Raw genomic sequence first — 16,194 nt, 5'->3', positions numbered from 1 at the left:
ATTCTCAAATTATCTTAAAATCTGCTACACAATTTAAACTACATTTTGAATAAAAATCTGTTTTTTGTTGATTTTTTTCAATAGTTTTCTAAAAAAAGAAGAAAAAACTTATTTGCAGATGAAAAAGAAGTTCGAGTAATCATGAATGCATTTCTATGTTTAATAAGAAATTCTTATAGAAAATTACATCATTTTGAAATGAATATAGTAAGCGAAACTTTTCAATATGGTTTCAATATTCATCTTAACAAATTGCAAACTAATATAACATCTGTGTTGTATGTTACAATTTTCATTCACTATTCCCTGTTTTCTCCCATTTTATGTACATATCTTTCAATAACTATTGTTCGCCTTAAAGCAATCCATATATTATGGTTTGAATGTGAAATTCATTTTTATTCTTCTTCTTTTATTATTACAGATACAAACTGATACAAATATTCATTGAGAAGAAAAGGGATAGCGTAGTAAAGTTGCTTACATATTCCAATCATGAATAAAAGTTTTCATTTCTTTTATTTTCATTTTTAAGTCGTTTCTTAAAATTTTTTTCCTCATATTGAATCTATAACATTGAAAATAGACATTTTTTTACTACTGCCTTTTGTATTCAATACTATACGCCACAAGTTTGCAACAAGATCGTACGTTTTTGCAATTATCATGATTATATTCTATCCATATGAATCTATGTTATATTATATCCGATATTTTTCATTCTATAAAAAAAAACACATTCAACTTACTTTTTCTGTATAGTCGGATGCTAAGGCAATTTAAGATGGATTCAAAACAGGAGGAGAAAGAAGTAATAAAATATGCATACATTGAATTGAAAGGCATTTTTGTAGCATAATCATTATCATCGTGAATGAATTAGAGATGATAGCGGGAAAGCTATCGAGAATCGATTTATATGATAATTCTTTACTTCTTTTCTATGTTCTTGCATTTATTACTGGCATTGAAATAAAACTTTTATGATATAATAGTGGCAGATGCTGGTGAGGATTAGTGAGCATCCGATGAAGAGTTTTGTAAGGTTGTTCACATGGAAGGTCAAAGGAATCACTTGAGGATCGTTTACTTATTATAGCTAAATCTCAATCCTCGACTCCTACCAAATGCGCTACGTAGCAATGCATGTCAACGAATAATTGGGAAGGCAACCGATCACGATTTTTTTTTTTAACCGATCACGAGGGCGCCCCAAGAACTCATGGAAAGATCATGACGATAGCGGTTGCTAACAATAGAGCCAGCAACAGACGCAAATTAAGGCAGACCATAAATCACAATTGATCTGTACTAGATCAGATTTGACAATAGTTTATACTCAAGATTAGCCTTCAGTTGGCTGAATCCTTTACATGTTACTCGGAAAGCACAAGGCATAGGAATGGCAAAAAAAATCCGGTACCAGACCTATCTGTCTCTAACTAGACTATAGATTCAATCAAACCCGGCTTCAGGCAAGACTCATGCCGTCCTGGAACAGAATTTTTTGTTTTTTCCACTCCTTGTGTCCTGTGAGCTATCAGTACGACTACCCAAACAAACATTCGATGTCATTTACCCAAAAACACCAGCATCATATACAGTCAATAATTTCAATTCCACAAACATTTTCAGACACTTAATTAAAAAATGTTCATAGAAACAGAATTCATTATTAATATTCCCCACTGGTCATTGTAATATAGATGCTGATGTTAATGAAGAAATTTTCAAGTTTATTCTTTTTGTAAAAAAAAAAAAAAGAAATTTTAATGAGAAAATTTTTGCATGTAATTAATATCCCTCGAAAGATGATAAAAGCAAGCAATGTCTGAAAGGATAGATAGATAGACGAGTAAATGCTTCGCATTTGAAATGGGAAATAAATGCAGTAGTTAAGAATGAAGAAGTTCATAATTATTTATGATGCATATAGATTGAGATATTTCACATATATATTTCCCATTGTACTTGGTTTATTAAAATCATTTCCTATGAAAAGTCTTTTCCAAAATATTTTCCATAAAGTTTTCTCATTCATTCCTTCACAAAGATATTCGACCATATCTTTTCTCCATTATATGAATGAAAATGAATATTTTTCACATACAATACAAAAAGAAAATTCCATTTTGCTTATTCTCTATCATGCTGCTTATAGCACAAAAACGAACATTATGTGATGTAGTTGAGTGAAGAAAATTGACTTTAATTCATATTCCATAATCTAAATACATGCGAATGAATTCAATACGATGCACAAGACACAATCTAATGGTGTCAAAACTCAAAACACCAAAAATCTCAAAGTACTATAAAGAATTCATGAATGAATAACATAGCACATACAGAGTACAATAGAATCAGAAGCAGCAAGAATCATAAGAGATTTTTTTTATGCACAGAAGCATACCAAAAATCTCATTATCATGTTCAATATGTGTTTGCAGTTCAAAATATGAATTTTGATAATCTTTTTTGTCTCGACTCACTCGTCGGTCTCTCACCAGATTTCAATGACTCTTTCATTTTGAGTACTGATTTATTTACTCGTATTAATTAATTTTTTTTGTCTATTGTTTCTGATGGAAAATTAGATTTGTTTTTGATGGAGAGTTTTTGATTATTAAAAGGTAGAATTTATAATTATTACTGATTTAATTGAAGATATTTGAGAACAGACATAATGGGCAAATAACCAGATGAATCTCTTAATAATTGCTACATTTTTGGAGTATTTTGTAATTAAAATTTATGAGGAATCTAGCACCATTGTTAAATAACGAGGCTTAACTCGTTGTACTAGTATAAAATCCTCACCAAAATATCAGCCAAAAAGCTAATCGTAAATCCTTCAAAACCCCATACACAGCACATAAAATTCATCAATTACAATATTGAACCCACAGGTAGAATCAATATCTTATCGCACATGTGGAAAAATGGATGGTAAATTGCAATGTTGCAGCATACACATCTCATGAGATTAAAGATTTCCTGCCTGAGTTCAGTTCACTACTCCAAAACTGATGATGACGACGATGATGATGATTGCAATAGCAATATGTGAATATGTGCAATACCAACTGCATACATCTGCTGCTCCCCTATTGCATGTGAAAGGTGTATAATTTATGTGCTGTACATTGCAAAAAGTACAAAATTCAACAAATATAAATTGGTATTTTGTAAAGTAAGGAAAAAAAAATAATTTTTTTTTCTCCAATTTATTTGTTGACCATTTGACCATTTTGTTTAGTTAGGTAGTAGTAATGTTATAGTCAGAAAATATCCCAATGTATGAATAGAAGATAAAGGAAAACTTAACATTGGTGCGAAGTCGAGAACACTTCTATCCTTTTATGCTATTTAGAAAATTGCATTTTATACCTTTTACCATGCATCACTTCATAATTCACCTCTCGAAAATGCATTTCTGGCTATTTCATTTATATATATGAGCACTCATGCTGTGAGTTATATTGAGAATCATAGACAACTCTTCAGATATTGTCGAAAATTTCCACCCTCAAGCATCTCATCATCATCATACCCTTCTTATCTATACCTACATACATTTATGCTCTCACTCTTTATGTCTGAATGATATTTAAGGCCCATTGCATTTAATTATTTGCATTTTGTGGTGCAATATTTTTTTTTTGTTTTTTTGTTCTTTCTTTGCACTCCAACAGATTATGGCATACGAATAATGTACATTATTTCCATGACTTATTTCCATTTCATTGCCTTTTTGGACTTACTCTTATATTCATTGAATGGGGAATTATAATTTTGTGTATGAATTAAATGGGATTTAAGTTTTGGTATAGATTGAATGTTTAGTTAATAAATTTGTCCAAATATGTCTGAGATGAATTTACTTTGATTTTTGTATTGGAGGGTGGGGGTAGGTGTTTTGGAGAATTTTTATTTAATTTTCATGAGTTAGTGTTGTTGCGATTATTGTATGTTGTGAATATTTTGGAATAATGATTTGAGTTGCACCAATGAACTCTTGGAAGGAATCTGTCCACAAAGAAAGTATTGCACTTGGAATTGCCACACGGAAATTGCCAGCATTAGGCGCCATCTGAAAGACACTATGTATCACAATTGATCTGTACGACCAGCGAATTAAGTGACCTAAGCTGATCCTTAAATTGTTCAAACACAAAATTCATTTAAAAATCCATACAAAACATCATCACACCCCACAGTACAATCATTAGCCAAGAAGTAATCAGATGCAATTCTCAATCCAACTTATTTGTTTTGATTAGGTTCCATTTGGCAGCTAATGCAAATATGAAATCCTTCAATCATAAAAACTTACAGAAATGTTATTCACAAGCAAAAAAAAAAAAACTGTAATTAAAAACCCCATAAAATTCTCATTATCTTAATACTTTATTATCCTACCTCAATCTTATTATATGTAGCATAATTGTAATTGTTCAAATTAAATACTTTAAATCTTCTCGTGTTGGCAGGAAAAGCCGGTGAATTTCAACACTAAAAGCTAGCAAAAAAAAGAATAAAAAATCTCATATTATTTGTAAACATAATCTCTTAATATCCTTTAAAAACTATCTCATTTATGGTTATACACACAGACATGCATGCGGATGATTATTATCATAATGAATTTCATCACATGTATAGCTACATATATACCTAACAAGCATTGTATGAATAATTTTTCCAAGGTATTTAACTAACTAATTATTTTCAAATTATCTCTTAAATTGTTTTAATTGTTTATATGTATCGTTGCACTTGCTTTTCTGAATGCTGTTATTATTGTTGTGTATTTATAAACATTTTAGTCTAATTTTAATGTCTGTATTTATACCACATATCCACACTTAATGGATAGATAAATGAAAATGGCATTTAAAAAATAATTTAAAGATGCAAAAAATTGAAGGCAAAAGATGCCTAGTGTGGAATTGTTTCCTTAAATAAGAAACAACAGCTTTCTCTCTGGCACTGGCATTAGCAACTTGCTGTGTGGTAAATGAAATGGCAGAAAAAAGTGTTGATAAAAATGTTATATTGCAACAGCTTGGAATAATTTATGAATCAAGTGAAAAAAAAAAAAATAATTTTTCTTTTGCTTTGGGCTTAGATCCAAAATACTTGATGATTGTTAACTGGATATATTATAAAATATACGACTGCTGTTTTTGAAATCTCTCCCCTTTTTATATTATTTTATTTTTATTTTTATATTATTTTTGCCAAGAATGAAAATTCTTGCTTTTGATATTTCTCTTTTTTTCCTGTCCCATAAGACGGAAGTATTTTCAGCCAGAAACCAGCCAAAACAACATGTTCATCTCCTCCTCTTTGCTAAGCCTCATCTTATTCATGTGAACGAAAATTTTCTCTCCAAAATAAAATAATACACAAAAAAATTTTTTGTGAGCTTGCCTCGAAGGAAGTAGACACAACCAGAAGGAGTTGAATATCGCCCTTTCTCGATATTATATTTTGGTATAAAGAAATGAATAATACAATCCTGTATACAAATCTATTCCGACAGGGCATAAAGGAAGTTATTGAATATAACGAGCCAAAAATTATAAGCCAAAAATCGTTTTTGACGTTAAATATTCAACAACAATAAGCAAGCAACAAACTAAGAAATGAACAGTTTTTTTATTTCTCACTTCTTCTTTGAGTGCTATGTGCACTTTCGAGAATTTGACTCGGTTCTTACATTACCTTATGCTTCAAATATGGCAATTTTGGTTGAAACACAAAAAGTACCCAAATAATAAAAGCTTTCAACAATAATAAAAGGAGAAATATTCTGTGCTGCCTTTTTTTTATTCTGTAACCATTGGCATTGAAAGCATTTGAGAATGGCATGAAAAAAAGTATGAATTTTTTATCTACAAAAATGAAATTGTCTCAAATAAAAATTGGAAATGATTTAATTTCACTGATTTTCCTTTTTTACTGTGCAATAATTGGCATGAACTTGTGTAATTATGTAAATTGATATCAGATCCGTAATGACTCATTGTCTAGCCAGAAAATTCAAATTAATTTTCGTCCGCAAATTGCAGTTTTACTTTTTTTAAGTGAGGAAGTTTAATGTCTTATTGAATTTAAATTATGATTAAGTTTGGCAATGAAAATTTGAATTGAAATCTTAAATTTCTATCGAAAATATCAAAAAGTCACAAACAATTTGACCCTTTTGGATGCACTTGAATCTTTAAAAACTTTTTAACCCTTAAAAGTTCCACAATTCATCATAAACTGCATAATCATCATCCTAACAATTATTATTGTGCTGAACACGGCATCTAAACGTAAAAAATTACTCGACAAATTTCAACTTTCCTTCTTGTTTGATCCCCTTCAACATTTTTTTTTTGCTCTTTAAGTCTTGTAACTTCCTGTTAATTATGCTTCAAAAAATTAAACCTTTTCAAAGCTATTGAAATGAGGGGATATAAGTGGGGTATTACATACGATGAAAAAGTTTTTCAATTGAACCTCTTTCAACATTCATATTTTATGTTATTTTGAAGATATTCAGAGACTCTACTTATTGTGACCTAGTTGAGAACAGTTTTATGTTACACGACAAAATGTAAATTTTTCTTTAAAAATTACTAATTCAAGGGATGGAGTTGGGAATGCTTCTGGGAATTCATATTACATGATGTTGACATGAATTTTTAGTTGTACATTTTGAGTGTGTTGTGAGATTTTAAATTGTAAATTTTGTAATGGAAATGCTGCTTATGATTATGCTGCACATGCTGATTACAGAGGAGTTTCGTGTCTGCATGGTGAAATTTTTAAATTTTTTTGATATACTTAAATTATTAATTTTCTTTAAAATAATTCAATTTCATCTTTATTTTCTATAAAATCCACATCTCAAGTCTGTTGAATCTTTTAATTTTGCAAAACTTCAAAATCTACATTCATTTAACAAATTTCAAATCATTCTGTAATATCATTTCAATTTTACATAACATAATTAATTCAACAATACAGTTCATGCAATAAAATAAATTCTCTCGCATATCGAACACATATTGTGCTTTATTCTCTAATTGCTGATTCTATTATTTTAACAAATTTTACTTTCATGCTTTCTGCACTCCATAAAGAATGGGAATTTCTAAAAATTTAATTATAAATATGGTGAAAGGTTAATAATTTATTCTGTAGAACACATTTCCTTAGAAACTTTTCGTCGGATAGATTTTCTAATGTGAACATATTGGAAATGCTTCATTTTAATGCTGATTAATGGCAGGGGTGCACATGGGGGATTTTATCGATTTAATTGATGATATTTTTGAGAAATTATTGAATTTGAAAATTGTTAAGTTTTTAGACTTGACTGACAAATTCCTTACAATTCTCCATCTCAAAGTCTCATCTACCCCTGATTACACAACAAAAATCAATTTGCCTCTTTTTACGATCTCAACACATTTATGTATTTCCCACTCGATTTAATTTAGAAATATAATGAACCTCAACCAGCGTGCCATTAATTGAATCAATTATTTTTCTTATTATTCTGCTTTCCCCATTTTGAAAGGAAAAACAGAGAAATATGACACAAAAATATGTTGTGAATGGCTTGGCAAAGAGAGAGAAGAAAAAAAAAGGCTCAAATATCAACTTAGTGTGGAAAATGTTCAAACTATATTTTCATTTCCATCCATTTTCATCTCGTTTCAAATTAAATATCATCTTAGCCTTCTCGGTTCAGAGCTCTTGAAGTATTATTGAAGAGATATGGGAGATGACGATGAAGAGAGACAAAAATGCATAGAAATATCATTTTTCATTTTTTCATTTTCTCCACTTAAATTTTTCTCTTTTTATTTAAAAATGAAATTTTTTTTCACTTACATATTCCTTTTTGGGATATTGAGAAAATGATGTTGAATGTTTTGGTAACTTATGGAGTTTTGAGTTAAGTTTGGACTGATTATGTGACTTTTTATTGCATTTTATCTGATTGTGCTATAAAAAGACTGTTAAATCAGAATATTGCTTAGTTTGTGCTCAGATTGAGTTGATTGCTTAGTGAATTAAGCTCATATTCAAAAAAATTGCAATTTTTTATTGATTTTTCGAGTTAAAATATAAACTTAGACTTCAATTTCAAAAGAGGTCAATTTCAAATTATGGCATTTATAGGGCTGCAAAAATAGGCGACTCCAGTTGATGTTAATAAAAAAGGTCAATCAGAGCCTTAAAAGCTACTTAACGGAGTCTTCTCATTCATATCGCTCGGGTATGAGGTTTTTAGTTATAATTCATATGAATACGAAAGACTCGCATCCGAGATACTTAAATAAAGCATCCAATCGCTGACCTTCATCTATCTTCTCTAAGAAAAAATCACTTACTTACTCTACACCGCCTTTATTCCATATAAATTCACTTGATATCTCCGTTTAAACATTCAAATGCTCCCCACAAAAGATGTAGACATGAAATTTGATAAGAAAAGGATATATGAGGAGGATAAGAAATATATATAAATGGAGTGGGTGGAAACTAAAGCTCGTCATCCGTTCGACTAAAGCAAGTACCATTAGTAAGAGAAGAAAAAAAAAGTAAAGGAAATGGAGATAAAAATGGAAAAAGCCAAATTGAATTGATGAAGAAATGTGCATTAAATTTCATTTTTGCTGCTTTCATTTTTATGATGGTAAGCTTTCAACATTGAAAATTGATAAGATGAGTGTCATTGAGCTTTCTCTCTGTTTGTTATTGCAAATGTTCGTTTATATGATTTTAATCTCAATTAAGTGGTTTTTCTCTGATGACAATTTTTTGACATTTCATACAAATTTTTGTACATTTATTTCTCATTATGAGCATTTCATGCCAAACCACTATAATAATAATTATAATAATAAAAAAATGCATTTTCGAGAAAAAGGCAAAAAAAAAAATTTGTGTCAGAAAAGACCTCATAATGTCATTTGAAATTATTTTCTGCTGTCCACAACCGTGACGACTGACTATAAAAAAACTGAATATATTTCTGCGATGATGGAAAATTTTCATAAAATGAGATAACAAGAAACTTTTTTTTCTCTTGTCACTTTCATCAGAATTATTTTTTTATTTTTTTGTTAATTTGTAGTGTGATGCTTGAAAATTGCTTCATATTATACAATTTTTTTTTATCACTCACTCCTTCATTTTATAAACATGAAGATAAAAAAAAATTATGTGACAATAATGAAGCTGACGGAGCATTCATTTATGTCAAAAATTGCTTTTTTATTGTTGTCTAGTCAAACTTGGTGAATTGAAAAAAATAACCAACATCAAAATTTATTATTAACACTTTGGGTATTTCACTTTTTTTTTCTTGTCGTCGTTGACGTCGTTAGAATAGCATAATTTAGAAGACACTTGAGTTTTGAAGAGCGGACGACAAATGTTGAAATTTCATTTAATTAAAATGTGATGAATGCATGATTGAAGTTCTGATATGCTCATTTTATGGAGTATAATTTGTTTGGGAATTTGAGATGATTTCTCAAATGTCACAACGATGAAAAAATGCAAAAAAAAGGACGAGACTATTGAAAAATGAGAATATGAGACTTTGTCGGATAGATCAATTTGAAATTGATCTTGAACTTTTGATGATAATTTTTTATAGAGTCAAATTGGGGCTGACTGTTATAGGCAAAATCTAAATTTGACCTATTTCTGTATCCAAATGTTGCCTAGCTTGAGTCAATAAGTTGGGTTTTCAATCTAATGAGTGAATTGTATGCAATTCAAACATCAATCCTGGGAAAATAAAAGCTGTAAAGCAGACTATGAACAACTAAGGTCACATGAAATTTGTAGCGTCCACATAGAAAGGCAGCACTTAGTAGATCAAGTAACAAACTCTAGTTTGAATCTGTGATAAGTCCAAAATCTTGAATCACTGCAAAGTCCAGATATTTCAGTTTTGCTTGACTAACTAAGACTCTGAATGGATAGATAGCTTGTTAATAATAATATTTTGTATTTGTCTATGAAAACGGACTTCTGGTTACTAAATTACACGGTTATTAACTTATTATATCATCTGAAGTAACATGAACATTTAAGTCAACAAAACTGCATATATACCCAACGTTGCATTCAAAATTTAATGTTACTGTCCATTTTAAAAGCCATAAAGCCTTGATGACTCAAAATTCTATGAATAATAGAGAAATTAAACTCCTACAACCCCAATACAGTACAAAATGTTAGCTTATTAGCAAAAAATCTCATTCATAATTTTTCCATCGACTATAATTTAACCTAATACAATGAATATAACATTAAAAATGCATGCACTTTAAGTGGAAAATGAAAATTAATATGAACAAAAAATGAATAAGCATCCCTTCACTATATTTACAGGGTATATAAGCCATATTTCAAAAAATCCTTCTATGCAATTTTCATTTTAAATTACAAAGAAATGAAGAAGCAAAAAAAAGTTTAAAAAAAAACCCTTTTGAAAAAAATGCAAAGCAGAAAAAAGCAAGCATTAATTAAATTAAAAAGAAAATTTGTACCTTTGCGCTTTGAATATTTATCCCCCCATCCTTATTTCGTTTATTTTCTATTCTTTTTTTTCACCCAAGCCACCGTAAAAATATTTTCTCCATAAACCGAATAAATGTAGATATGCAAGCAGTAGCAAATAACATAAGAGAGAGGAATTGTGGAAATAATAAGAGAATAGAAAGGCAAAAGCAAATGCAAAGGCAGATTGGTGGAAATAAAATAAAAAAAAAGTACGAACGAGAACTTCAAAAGCTTCATAAAATATTCACAACCAAATGAGTACAATTTAGTTTTTTCATTTTTAATGGTACAAAAAAAAAAGCTCTTTTAGTTATCCTAACGAGGGTTATAGCATTATAACGTGCACTCCATAATTATTATTTCACAGAGTAGATTTGAATGAATGTAATAAAAAATAAAGAAGGAACAAAATAATAAGAATGAATGGGAAAAAATTGAATGTGCTTCCAACTGAGTCTTTTTTTTCTTGTTTTCACAAAATTTTTTGTGAGTATGTTGTTTTGTGGTAATGCATGGATGGAGTATTCTATAGGAATTTATATTTTTAAAATTAAAGAATTAAAATGAAAATCAAATTAACAGAATATATATTTATCTGATTACAGATTTTTTTTGCCCTTTTTTTGTTGTATGTCTCGTGAACATTATGTGTGGTGTGGTTGTATTGTTCATATGACATGCCATATAATTGAGGGAGGATGCAGTTTAATGGATAATGAATAAAATTGTTTTTATTTGTTCTCTTGCATTATGTCAATTTAAAATAACATTTCTCGCTGGTATCGTAGGATCTGGTATTACTGCTTGTATTTTTTTAGTTGGGCTAGAGTTAAAATTGGATAGGTTTCATTTATCATAAAGATTATCACCAAAATTTAGCTTGAGGTTGACTCAGAATATGAGTTTCAAGTTTTGGATGAAATAGTCGACTCAGGTTCACATGAAATTCAAGTTTTCTTCAAGTTCTAGTCTTTAAGCTTATCGAACTATATGGAAAATCATTATTTGTGTGATCATTTTATGTCATGTGGTGAAAAAACGATTAAAACTCATTTACTTAATTGATTACTGTAACCATGCTTCACTTTGGAATGTTTTTCGTGGTATGTGCTTTCCATCTGACTCTGTTGCTGGTTCTGTCACTTAGTTTGTACAAATACTCTGGCTGCACGTTAAACTATTCATTATTTTGGACAAAAATCACTTTAAAAATCTGTAAATTTTTCGAATTTTAAGATTAAACTGCTAAAAGATGGAATAACAGATTAGAATATTCAATAAAAATTACCCGAATAGCATAAGTCGGTTAATCAATTCTAAATCCAGCACCAGTTCGGCTTAACTCTGACATGGTACCGAATTTAAATTGTATCATGCAATAGTCACGCCGATTTGAAGTCTAAAACATTGAACTCCTAACTATTACATCAACTGCTGTATTCAAATAGCTGCAACATTTCTGATCTATTTTCCCAATACATTCTACTACTGCTATCAAATTGAACACCTGTTCGTCATTACAAATTAAAATAAGATAATTGATACAGCAAAATACAATTTAACAATACATTGAAATTCAATCAGCAACTATATTTAAAATATTCATCCTTAATGACACCATTTCCAGTCAATACATTCGCATACCTTTTGATAATTATAGACACGTGATTTTATATTACAAAAAAAAACTATGGTTTGCTCACATATTATGTATATATAAAATTGAAACAATATCCGAAAAGCAGGCTTTTGCCTTAAAATTAATTTCCATGGATATATATTTTATGCAAATATTTTGAAAATCCATTATCATTACCAAATTGCAATTAGTAATTTATAAAGCTCATAAATTAATTAACAAACCACTACATTTTAACAATGAATTCACCGAGAATGAATGAGGAGTAAAAAATAAAAAAAAAAAAAAAAAACTATATCGAATGTACAGTAGATGTAGAAGACTGTCATCGTTTTTCATTATATTTTTGTGTATACATAAATGCAGAAGCAACGCACATGTACTGAACAATGTCAACTATGTAATAAAATCATTAAATTAAATGGCGATATAATTAAAACACATGTACGTTAACATTAAAAAGCATTCGAGACATTGTCATGTGTTTTATATGGCATACGAAATGGCAAATTTCTACCAGCAGGCTTTGTGCTCGATGACATGATTAAAATTTATATGTAGATGCAGTTTTTTTTTTTTTTTAATTTTTCAATTTTTTCTACCATATGATAATGCATTGCTATTGTTGTCTGGCACAAATGACACGACAGAATGATAAATATTACGCATTTTTTTTCATTGTAAATGAGTCCTTGTTTTATGAGTAATTTTTAATTTGTGTACATAAATATTTACTGCAAGATGTGAGATGAGAGATTAATGGGAATAAATGATGTCAATTTTAACTTTAATTCCCTAAACATCCCACCACAATCTATCCCTTAAAGCTATGAATTAAAAATAATTTTCCAAATTGTTTCGTGTTCCTCTTCACGACCTTTCATTCCAAAAGCAGCTAAGTGCACTTTAATTTTTAATTTTTTTTGTTGCTGCTCCTCTTCAAACTGATGCTGTTTGCCATTCAACTGTCTACCTTTTCGTGTCTCCTTTTCACCTGCTTTTAATCTTCTATCCTTCATACTATTCACTTTATCTTGACATGACATTTCGGATTCTCACACCTTAATAATTTATATTCGTTCATTTAATTCCAAAAAAAAAACGCGATCGTGCTTTGTAATTAATATTTCCACTAGGCAATGATCCCTCTTTCAACTCAGTAATTCTTTATTTTTTTCGGAAAGAAAATTCAATGTAATTTATCATCTTTCTTTCTGCTCATTCCACACTACGTTTTTATCCATATTCATAACGAAAGGTTATAACAATAAGAGCTGAAGGAGAATTTGGAATGAGGAATAACATCAGCGAGTTGAAAAAAAAAATGAATTGTATAAAAACAACAATAATAATAACGTTAATATTCATGTTTGTTCAAATTGAATGCGCTGTTGTTCATATGCTGTGCTCATCTGTAAAATATATATATTTGCAAAGCATTTTTGAGTTTTAAATTAATGGATTCTTGGTGTATACATATGCCAACCAGAAAAAATATGGAAATTATAATCGACACAGGAGTGGGAAAATATTTTTTTTCGGGAATCAAGACATAAATTCAAAAATTATGACTTTTAATGTTTTTATTACAATGAGCTATTGAAGTGGGACTTCCTGGTGGGGATTTTCACTTATGTTAATGTTGATATGAAAGGATTATTCGAAGAGTATCAAGTGTGAAGATCATTAGAGTTAGAGTTTGTTGGTAATTATTGCATATCATTCATTAGTGATAAATACAGATTCATGATATTGTTATGGACAGCATAATGACTTTTGTCATTAACATCTTCCTGGTGGTGAATTAAATTCATGTAAGGTATGTTTGTATTGGTAATTGGCAAATAGCAGCCAGCGATAGATCCATTTTTAGACGGCAACTGAAAGATGTCATGGATCTCATCTCTGGGAGGACAACAAGATGATTTGACCAGTCAGATATGTCCGGTCTTTAGTCGTCCTTGTGACTTACCAAACAACCTAGTTGACCACACTGGAACCATCGATTCTCAATCAAGTTAAATAAATTGCAACACTCCCTATTGCTTAGTTTTCAAACCTCTTCGCTAGACACCAGTCGAGACGTCTCAAATCGACTTTTCAATACTATGTCCCAGTCAACTTCTAACTCTGCTAGACACTGTTCAAATTACAGTATTGTGTTTCCATCTATTCCAAAATTCATAACACCACATCCCCTTTACATCAATTTAAAATATTTCGTCACTACATCTCGACTCAATTCTCATGGAAATTATATTTATTAAGGAAAAACAACTCGAAAGATGAACAAAAAAAAAATTATTAAAATTAAAATATTTCATTTTTATGTCAGTATTGTTGTTATAACTGAGTACAGAAAGGAAAGAACGAAAGCAGCAAGTGAGATGATGAAACAATGTTGTTATGCAATTTTTCATATTTTATATCTACTTATTTTTTGGAAAAAAAAACTTTTTTTTTAATGTGTTGCATACAACTTGTTTACTTGGCACATACAAGTCCAAATTTATTAGTCCAGAGGAAATGTAACGGTTGTTTTGGGGCGGTGGAAAAAAAAGTTTATTCCGAGCAACAAACTCTTTTGCTTTGTAACTCTAACTATTATTTTGCTACATTCACATGATATGTTCAGACACACTGCCAAAAAATAACAAGCCCTCCATATATATACATATCTATGTGCATGTTATAAACATGAAATTTATGTTTTCTCTTTTTTTTTATATGATACAGAAGAAAAAAAACTATTTTTTTTTTGTGCTCTTCTCACTTGGAAATGCAATTTTTCTTCGACTGCCAAAAACTCCTCCTCATTGAATTTTTGTGTTATTTTACTATACAATTTTCACATGCCAGTTGTTTTAGGTTTAACAAATTTTTTGTTTTATTTGGGAGGAGATTCATTTAGAGATTGGTGTTTGCTGACTAGATGCTGTCTGAATGTCTTTTTGATGATTTTTTGTTGGGAAATTTAATAGATTTTGGAGTTTGCCAAAATGAGATTTTTAAGGCTTAATAGTTGAATCTGGAGCTCGAAGTCGACTCGAATCTTGTGTGAAAAAGTCGATTCGAGTCCACTTGACTCCACACAAAATTCGAGTCAATTTCAAGATCTATTTGAATCAATCTTAAGTCTTTATTAGTTTCACTAAACGATACTCAAATCTTTTCGATCATTCTCGGCTAATATAGATAGTGATTAGTCAGAAATAATGACTTATTGGGTACCAAGCCACCTTTTTCCTGAAGTTTTGCTAAGTTACTTACTTTGCTGGCCTTGCAGATCAAGTGTAATTCATAGTCACTCTCAGATGACTTTTAAAGCTGGATCTTTCACGGGCTTCGCTCAGTCAAGTACCAATACCAAGTGAAAATCAGAAATTTTGAACTTCTTGCCTAAACAGCTTCCAATAATCCCTACAAATCAACTAAAAATGCGTCTAAACAGATCAAACAATTCCAATTTTAAGTCTAGTCTTATTTTCTAGTAGGTTTAATCTAAAATTATTTTTCTTTTTATCCATTCTGTTGTATACAATTCAGTTACACTATACATACAATTTTACTTTCATTTCTTTTTTTTTAGCTTTTTGTATCCCATTCATTTTATGATATGCTGAAGACACAATTTTTTATATTATTTTCCTCTCTTGAACAGAAAAAAGAAACGATTGCAAAGGCACTTTACATTCAATTTTCATTTTTTCTTGCTGCTTCTCAATTTTCTTTTCGTCACAATGAGGAAGCAAGTGGAAGGAAAAAAAAAAGAATTCGTTGAGAACAGATTATTTGATTACACGAGTTCACTCTCGCTTGAATATCTATAAAGAAAAGAAATAGAATGAATAAGAAAAATCATCAAAAAAAAGAGCGGCAGTAGCGTTCTTGATGGTAAAATAAGAAAATTTGCTTCATGCAATTTTACGAAATTGATATTACATGGTAGTTGACTAGAGCATTTGATT

This window comes from Chironomus tepperi, unplaced genomic scaffold (genome assembly GCF_022539635.2).
Source record: "Chironomus tepperi strain 1889 unplaced genomic scaffold, CSIRO-AGI_Ctep_v1 contig_261, whole genome shotgun sequence".
NCBI classification, from domain to species: Eukaryota; Metazoa; Arthropoda; class Insecta; order Diptera; family Chironomidae; genus Chironomus; species Chironomus tepperi.
This window is presented reverse-complemented; position numbering follows the sequence as displayed.